The sequence below is a fragment of the Rhinichthys klamathensis genome, unplaced genomic scaffold (assembly GCF_029890125.1).
Source record: "Rhinichthys klamathensis goyatoka isolate OS25496 unplaced genomic scaffold, OSU_Roscu_1.1 h1tg000093l_1, whole genome shotgun sequence".
In the NCBI taxonomy this organism is placed as follows: domain Eukaryota; kingdom Metazoa; phylum Chordata; class Actinopteri; order Cypriniformes; family Leuciscidae; genus Rhinichthys; species Rhinichthys klamathensis.
The window spans coordinates 3,656,343-3,666,146 of record NW_026606632.1 but is presented as its reverse complement, the minus strand read 5'-3'; positions in this window follow the sequence as shown (position 1 = coordinate 3,666,146).

Genomic DNA, 9,804 nt, shown 5'->3' with positions numbered 1-9,804 from the left:
TGTGCTGCTCATGAAAATGAATGTACTGCCAATGATAATGATGAAGATTATGATTTGGCTATTGTGATTAAATCCGCCACTGGTGGACTGTAAGAGAATACAGAGAACTGCTTAATCAGTGGCTCTGTTTACATTCCTGAATGGGACACACACTGCTTCAAGGGTGTGCAGTAAGTTGGAGCCATTTGCAAGCTCACAGTGATCAAACTATAGTCAAGGACAGGTGTCTGATGCTGTAGTTGAGGCTGACACATGAACCCACTAGATGACAGAGAGTGTTTTAATGGTGGTCATCAGGACCATGTAATACGTAACTGTAAATGCCCACCGAGAAGGTGTTTAAAAATGTGATAAAATGACACATTTCTGATAATAATGTGGGTTTGAAAGTAGATCAGTGTTTAAATGACGACATTAACCTTTTTTTGTGAGAAATAAGAGATAAAAAACATGGTCAAAAGATTGAAGTCTTAAAGTGAATCCTTTTGTGACTCCAACAAATGTGAGTTGCAAAATATGTAAAGGTAACTAGAAGGATGATTGTGTTTTAATTAAACATTTTTTAAAGGGTTCAGGTAATATAGAGAGACAGATCTCAAAGATGATTTATAATAACTGCAAAAGATGCAGAGTAGCCTTGTCAAAGTTAGTGTGAATCCTGATTGGAGACTGATAAACTCCTAGAAGAGAAAACTTTGAAGTCAGAGATTAAACTATGGTAATTGAGATTGAGAAATGTGAAACGTTATTGAGAACTGGAATAATTACCATTATGTAAGAACAAATAAGCAGAAGCAGAAGGCTACTGAATTAACAGTTGCTAAATGTAAAATGTGTTGAAAGGCATCTGATTAACTCTCTGGGGTCGGCGGTCTCGCCGGCGATACCAGCTCACTTTTTTCCTTATCAGTGCAAAAGAGACTCAAATTACTCTGTTAATTTTGATCTTACATATAAGTGTTGTACATCATTAGATCCTGTTAAGTTTCTATTTTTTTTGTGGATACTCACAATAAAAACAAAGTGTTGTGCTTTTCACCAAATAAAGAAAAACAAACATGATGCGAGTTTTGCGTTCTCTCTGTCAGTGAAGTCCATTCTGAAACGCGTCCTAAGATTAACTGTAACTCCGCGATTACTTGTCACACAGGCACGAGAGGTTTTTCTTTATGAAGCTTGAATTCTCTTCTTTTAAATGAAGTAATTTATATAAAAAACAAATATTCTCAGTTTATGCAATCTGTATGAAAAGAGAGTGCTGTCAGTATTTTTTCCCCCAGCTCATTACACTTCATTACGCGTTAATCTGACACGCCCACGGACGACGCGCGCTATTCAAACGCAAATGTCGAGGCAAGCCATGACAACGCCCACATCAGCTGTTCCACCGCGGCGGTAAAATGTGTGGTGTATTTGCTGCCTTTTACCGCTAAGAGGCGCTACAATCATAGACTCTGAAAAGTGTTCGTTTATTCCGGTTTATTCTCTCTAATGCGTAATCTGCTGCCGCACCGCGCTGATTCAGAGCGATTGAAAGCTGGTAGCAGAAGAATTCAACAAGTGAAACGTAGTTAAAATAATTCATAATCACAATACTGAAATTAGGCTACTGAAATGTAATTGAATAAATAATGAAAACATTTCAACATAAAACATTGCAATAAAAACATTTAGGCTACATGAACGAGGCTTTACAACTTTAACAGCGTACAGACGATAGCTCAGTGATCAACGCAACGACACGAGCTTCGAGGAGCTTCAACAGACCCGAGATCGAATCTCAATGTAGCATAGATGTTGTTAACCGATGTTGTCCTACGTTTATATTTTCCCACCTTGATGCTTAAATAGGTAACTGTTTATATCTGTTTACTTATTTAAAGTCAAGAGTTTTGTTTGATTATCATTACAACATAAATTTGCTACATTCCTGTAGAACCGCAGCCGCTGCACAAACGACAAACGACAAAAACTGATGAAGATTGTCAGCCGATCAGAAAATGAAAATGAAGAAGCTCGTCTTTAGTCTGCTAAATTATTGTGTAATGTAAAAGAACACTAAAATTACTTAAGTTTGAAACCAAGTTCGAACATTTCAAGGTTTAAATTGTTTAATTTAAAACAGGGTTGCATCTTGTTTAGAGTTTATTTCTTTTGCGATGCAAAATAAGAAACACTAGGCTAATCTTATTCTTGCGACATTTTAAATTTGTATTGCCAAAGAAATTACAGCTAAATTAAACAATTAAAACAGTAGGCCTACAAAACGAAAATTGTCCAAAGAAACATAATTAAATTAAAAACATGCGTTTCTCTTTGCCTCTCTCGCGCTGGATCTCTTTTTAACAAGTTTATTTAGTCTCCCTCGCTGCGCGCGCGGGTCTCTCTCTCGAAATTAATCATTTCAGGGTAAAAACACATCATACAGCTGATAATACTGTATATGTCGCTGCGTGTCAGCCATACAAATCACGAAAAAATTATTTAACCTTTAATTGTTGCTTCAAAGACACAGCATGCCTTGTTGAATTCACCTTACAATAACTTCAATTGAAATTTTGTGTGAAAAAAAAACTTTAAATAGGCTACAATAAATAAACTACAATATTTATAATTTAATAAGATATGGGGCCTACATTTGGACACAGATTTATCCTTACAATAATTTTGCCTGCTCATCAGGCTGGCTATCCGACACTCTCCATATGAAAGAGGAACATTAACACCTTTGTCCAGCAACTGTCCCTCCAACCCCCCACAGGCTATCGGAGTCTGAGGCTGACTTAACACAAAGAGAAGTCGCAATTCACACTTAAATCGCCATTCAGCCTAGTGATATTTCTGTCATAAAAGTTTATTACTAAATATTTCATTATTTCAATAATTGATGAAATAAAACTGGTTTGGGGCAGCTTTTTCCAAGCAAAACTAAATATAATCTGAAAAAACGCTTGTGAATTTGTTGTCACTTAATATTAAAGTCTACAGGGATCTTTGGATCCTTACAACCAGGCATGCAATTTGTGAATTAAGTTTTTATTTTATTTTGTATTATTCAAATAAATATCGAAACACGGTGCTTCGTGGTAATGCTGCTAAATTAAATAACATTTATAGAATAATTATGAACTTAAATGAAACAATATCGCAACATTTCGACAAATACATTATTATGTTTTTACATTTTAATTCAGGGCGATTTAGCCTACATTTAATTAGAGCGAGATTTTCACCCATGTCTTGTCATTTTCTCATTGGGAAGCGCATGTTTGAGTAGATCCTCTGTACCTCTCGTTTTCATATGGATTAGCCTACATAATCAGATAACATTTATTAGCCTAAATATTTAGACATTTAAAGGCTTTAGACATAGCCGATTTCTTATCGTGACTGAGCTGAAGTGGCTTTCGGTTCATTTTTGTGACGCGCAGTTCCCGGAGACAGAGAGGACAGATATACTGTTTTTGTCGTTAGCCTAATATGAATACAAGTTTACAGTTTTGAACGATGTAAGCTACTCTACTCTTATCTGTATGACCAAAAAATTACGGAGTCGCCTATTAAGTTATTTTAGCTGTAATAATGAGATAAATAAATTAATCTAAATGAACGCGCCGCCGCGTTTGTCGAACACTAACTCACGATGCCAGAATAAAACCCGACTTTAGAAAAATGCATAGGGTCACTCGGCGTGGTGTGCCAAAACACTTAATTATAAACTTCAATATTTCATTCAAAATAATCTCAACACGCTTTGTGAAATTTTGAAAAGCCGTGCATGCATTAAGGCCACTGGAACTAATGAACAACTGAAACGCTGGTTTTGATTTTATTGTTTTTCGTTTAAACGTGCCTGTTGCATATCTCTATTTTATATATTTGATATTGGTGAAGTAGCCTATAGCATTGATTAGCTGTGGAGGGAGGGGTGTGGGGATTAAAATAATTCAGCAGAAGTAGGGGTGTTTAGACCAGAAGGAAATCCCAGTCCCCCCTGGCAAATCACACTTTACTTAAAACCATGTTTTTAAAAACTCTAGGTTGTAGGGAACAGACCTCTCTGCCATGCGCGCGCACGGTTTGGAGCACAATATCTGTCTCGCATGCACGCTCGCTCTAAATAGATTACGGGATATTTTAACTAATTTACGGTATAACTAGTCGATCACGAGTGGCTCAACAGGTAGATCTATAGATAAACTATATCTTTCAGGAATTTGACCGACCGGGTTGACACTTCAGCGTGAGAAATCGGGGGGGTGGCGTGAGAGCCTGGAATAAATAAATAAAAAAATATATATAGCCTATATAAAACAAAACTGTATGGTGTAACAGAGTTTTAGAGCTAGACAAATCTCTCTGCAATAATAAATATAAAATATACAGCAGACCATGTTTGTGCGGGATTTGAACCTGTGTCATCTTGATGATGAACCATCAGTTCTACCGCTCGGCTATGAATTTTGTTACTGAGAAATAACCAAACGTTTGATTCTCACATGAGCGAGAAAACGTTTTGTCTTTAGCCTGTGAGTGTAGGCCTACTTTAACCTTTTACAGTTTTAAAAGATTATATCTTATCTGTATGACCAACAATTTGTTGTAGGCTTATTTGGAAATTACCATAACTTGTAGTATTTCATCCTTAGGCTACTGTTAATAGACATTAGCCCCACTTACGTTTTGCTAAATGTCCCTTTGCGCCACCTGGCGGTCATTTCGCGTACGACTTTGAAATGCGACTGGTTTATTTTTACCGCGGTGGATGGCTAAAAATGGTATGTGGATGGCTAAAATGTGTGACTAAAAATGTGCTTTTGGCTTTCATTTATATTTTGATTGTTTGTATATATATATATATATATATATATATATATATATATAATGAGCCTTTCATTCAGGGGTGTCACACAAGAAAGAATGCAAGGACAATATATATATATATATAAATAAATAAATATTTATATACACACACACACACACACACACACACACACATATATATATATATATATATATATGTGTGTGTGTGTGTGTGTGTGTGTGTATATAAATATTTATTTATTTATATATATATATTGTCCTTGCATTCTTTCTTGTGTGACACCCCTGAATGAAAGGCTCATTAGTATGCAGTCTGCTCAGGTGAGAACTGCCTAATTATTCATGAGGGGGTTGGGCCGATCCGCCCATCCGCATATTGCCTTTGCAAACAAAAAAATGTTTTTCACAATTTAAAACAATCTATTGTTTTATGTGAATGATTAGCCAGAATGATTTTCAGATCAATTTGAAGCAAATACTCTAGGCGACAACATCCACTAGTCAAAAGTCTTGTGGACAGATATTTAGTATGTTATTTGTGGCCATATATTAGAAAATTTATTTTTTAGTTTTTTCAATAACCACGCATAAACAATATTCTCTCAAAAATACAAACATGTACATACATGTTGCTCACATATAATGGTAGCCCTGTGTGTGCTATATAGAGTGTAATTTCACCTGTGCCATTAATATGTTTATAAGCAACTGAAAAATGCACAAATGTCAGAGCATGCCAAAACATCTCAAGGACCCCGAAAACACCTCAGACCCCAGAGGGTTAAACAAACAGCTTGAAAAGTTGACCATGAAAGAACTAGAAGCTGATGTTTTGCTTTCAAAAGATAAGTTTGTTATTGGCTGTAATGAAACAGTTCGCTTATCTAAAATCTGATGTGTGCTGTGCCTGAAACTGCCAGTGCGACAGAGACTCAATCTGAGTGGAAATTTGTAATGTCTAAATTCCCTGAGGTGGGCAAAAGACAAATATAAATAATATGTTTATTTGAAACCGTATGTAATTTCTGGCAAAGATGCCTTAAGCTGGGATAGAGTTAAAAGATGATAGATAAAAGTTTGATGTTAGAAGTATATGAGAGAGCAGTGTACCATCCAATAGAGTCTCAGAGTCTCTCTCATTCAATGAGTCAGCTAAAAGCTGTTATCTGTGATAATAAGTAAAGCACAGTGTTTCAGTTGAAGAATCATAGACACAGAGATGTTAAAAGAAACCATTTAGAGAGCAATTTGCTTTAAAAGTAAAACTGAATGACTTTAAAGAAGTCTTTAAAATAATAATGCAGATCTTAAACGATAGAAGACATTTTATTTTATTTTAGGACCAGTAACTTCTTTGTCTCATTTAGTCTCCACCATTCAGGACCGTTGGCTCCGGCTACAGATGAAGTACACTGAATGTACGGTTGTGATCTAAATTCACTGAGTATAATCTAAGCAGCTAGATTTCTGCTTTTAAGATGGTTAATGGATTTAAGTGATTAAATACTGCTGTTATTAACCTGTCTCCCTGTGTGAACACTATTAGGCAATCGGAATGGGTCTGGTGACTCTTGAACGTGCCTTTCCTAAGCTCCAGAAAACAGCTGAGTTCTGTTGAAGAGAACTGATTGTGTGATGGGAAAGAGCGGTCACCAGTGGGCACGAGTGACCATCTCTATGACGGGTAAGACCTTCTTTGGCCAGACAGGGGGCAACCTAAGGCAGAGGGGTCACGTAAAGTCATTGGGCATCTCCTGAATGGAGGTGTGTTATGTGAGACAGGTATGAGGGTTGAGCAGGAGCTGTGAGGCCAGCAGCGTCCTTATGCCGTTACAGGGAGATGAAGCTGTGACGAGTCACGGCATGTCTGCCCCATAAAGCAAAGCTCCTCTATATACCACTCACCAGAAGAAACCGCATTAGTTGTATGGCTTGTTTTTATTGTGACAAGCGTCTGAAAATATGCCAGGGGAAAACACCCTGATGGAGATTATAGATAAAGGGCTAACAGAAATGGGCTTTCAAGGGCCAGCTGAGACCATGAGGGGATTGCCATTAGTTGTTGTGGAGACAGTAGCAAAACTTTTTATGTACTGGTTGCCTTATGGGCAAGGAAAATCATAGTGTTGATTTTGAACTAATAGGTCTATGACATAGTTTTAACTCTTGAAGGTCGTTAGACATGGTGGTGGCTAAAGATAAAGACAGCTTTTGATTTAAGGAAAGTCTGGATGACAAAGGTGAATGGTCAAAGGTTATTGTAATTAATTTAATATTACATTTTGTCTAAGTTACAGCCTTAGAAGGCTGGTGGAAAAATTATTTGTTTATAGTGAGAGAGACTGCCTGAGTTGGAGGAAGGGATGGTAACTGTGTCTGTCTTTCTGTTATCGGCCTTCCTGAGCAAGCTGAAGAAAAATAATGATAGGGAACCAAAACAACCCAGCTGACTTGTCTAAAAATCAAATGAATAATGAACAAGACATGCTTTGAAAGTGGTTAAGAGACCATGTAAAATTAGATAGAAGCTACAGGAAAATGGAAAGGTTAAAATCTTATTTAAAATTTAAATCTTTTAGCAATAATATAAAGAAAAGTGAACATTGAGAATGAGCAGTTAACATATGTGTCTAGTATGAGTGCGTGTGATGGTGACAGCACTTTATGTCGCGCATGCTCACTGACACTTTTCGCGCATGCGCGAGCAGTCGGTGTTTGTGTTTGAAAGCTCCGTCGAATCAATTCATTAATCCTTGATTTTCTTTTTTACCACTCATTTATAAACAAGCACTTTCTATTTTTATATCATGGGAACTTATCCTCGATACTATTCCTTATAAAAAACAATCGGATTGCTTTGATATCGCTACTTAGACCCAACTTTGCGAATCTCGGCTACTAGCCTTTAGTCCGCTAGCATTTCACGCGTGGCCTCGCGCCTATTGACCGTCTGATTTTACACCCGTTTCACTGAAAGGATGCAGGTTATATCCAGCATTTCAGTCCTAAATTACTAGTGATATTGGTAGTATCACTACTAATCTACTGTTCATCTGTTATGGCGAACATATCAGATGTGTGTCTAACGTTACCTCTGAGTGCAGGTGAGGACACATTCGAACTCATTTCGGTACGATTGGAGCTTGAATCGGTGGAGAAACAGATCCGTGGTCTGCTAGAGAGGCAAGCCGAGCTGCGGGATCGGCGATCAGCGCTTGAAACGTCACGCGCCGATGCACACAAGTCAGTGGTTAGTAACTTTTTGACTCCGACTTCGTCCACTCCGTGCGTTTCTCTGCCCAGGAGGACGCGATCATCTCTGGCATCATTCACTCCGGCACCAACCCAACACCATGGACCCTGGGTGATCCCACAGCGGAAGACACGAGCCAGGACCAGAGCAAGAACCTCTCCGCCCCTCCCGGTCTTCGAGATCTCCACCCGGAACCGCTTCTCCCCTCTTCGCGAGTCGGAACGCGACGACGCCGTGATCATCGGCACTTCCATGGTCCGTCATGTCCGTGCTACCTCAGGTAAGGGTAAGGTGCGCACTCACTGCCTTCCTGGTGCTCGTGTACTTGATGTCGCCGCACAGGTTCCCGAGATCCTGAACGGTGAAGAGCGCGTCGGAGCTGTGGTGCTTCACGCTGGAACAAACGATATCAGGCTGCGGCAGACGGAGGTTCTGAAGAAGGACTTCAGGAGCCTGATCGAGGCGGTACGCAGCACAGCGCCTGAGGCAACGATCATAAAACTGCTCTTTGTAAATAATTGGAATCTGTTCTGGGAGCGACCTAGGCTCTACCGTGCTGATGGCCTGCACCCCAGCAGAATCGGAGCGGCTGTTCTGTCGGACAACATCTCCAAGACGTTACACACCGTATGACTAGAAAATCAAATTCTAAATCACAGTCTTTGCTGTGCCAATTTAATTGATATAAGTAGTGTAGAACATTATATAGAAACTGTGTCTATTCCTCGTTTAGTGAGGCCAAATAATAAATCCACTGTAGGATCTAGGAAAAATCTTATTGTAATTAAACCTGAAAATCTAAATATCAGTGAACAAAAACAATTTCTAAAACTAGGTCTTCTAAACATTAGATCGCTCACACCTAAGGCGGTTATTGTAAATGAAATGGTCACAGATAATAGCTTCGATGTACTTTGCCTTACTGAAACCTGGCTTAAACCAAACGAGTATTTCGGTCTAAATGAGTCTACCCCGCCAGGATACTGTTATAAGCATGAGCCCCGTCTGATCGGTCGTGGCGGCGGTGTTGCAACAATCTATAGAGATATTCTTAATGTAACTCAGAAAACAGGTCACAGGTTTAATTCGTTTGAAGTACTGGTGCTAAACGTTGCGCTCTTAGATGTAAGAAATAAATCCCTATTATCTCTAGCCTTGGCTACTGTATATAGACCTCCAGGACCATATGCTGATTTCCTAAAAGAGTTTGCAGACTTTCTCTCAGATCTATTGGTCAATGCCGATAAAGCAATAATTGTTGGAGATTTTAACATACACGTAGATAACACAAACGATGCGTTAGGGACTGCGTTTACAGATTTATTAAACTCCTTTGGGGTCAAGCAGAATGTCAGTGGTCCCACTCATCGTCTAAATCATACACTAGATTTAATTATATCATACGGAACCAATCCAACCGATATAGATATTATACCGCAAAGTGACGATCTCACCGATCATCACATGGTAACTTGTATAATACGCACTGCTGAAATTTGTCATGTTGCGCCACGTTATAGACCAGGCAGAACAATCCTTCCGACCACTATAGATAGATTCTCAAATAGCTTACCTGATCTATCTCAGCTGCTCAGTGAACCCAAATAAACAGATGAACTAGAGGAAATGACTAGCAGTTTGAGCACCATTTTCTCTAGTACATTAGATATTGTTGCACCAATTAGATCAAAAAAGGTTAGAGAGAAAACTAAAGCACCATGGTACAA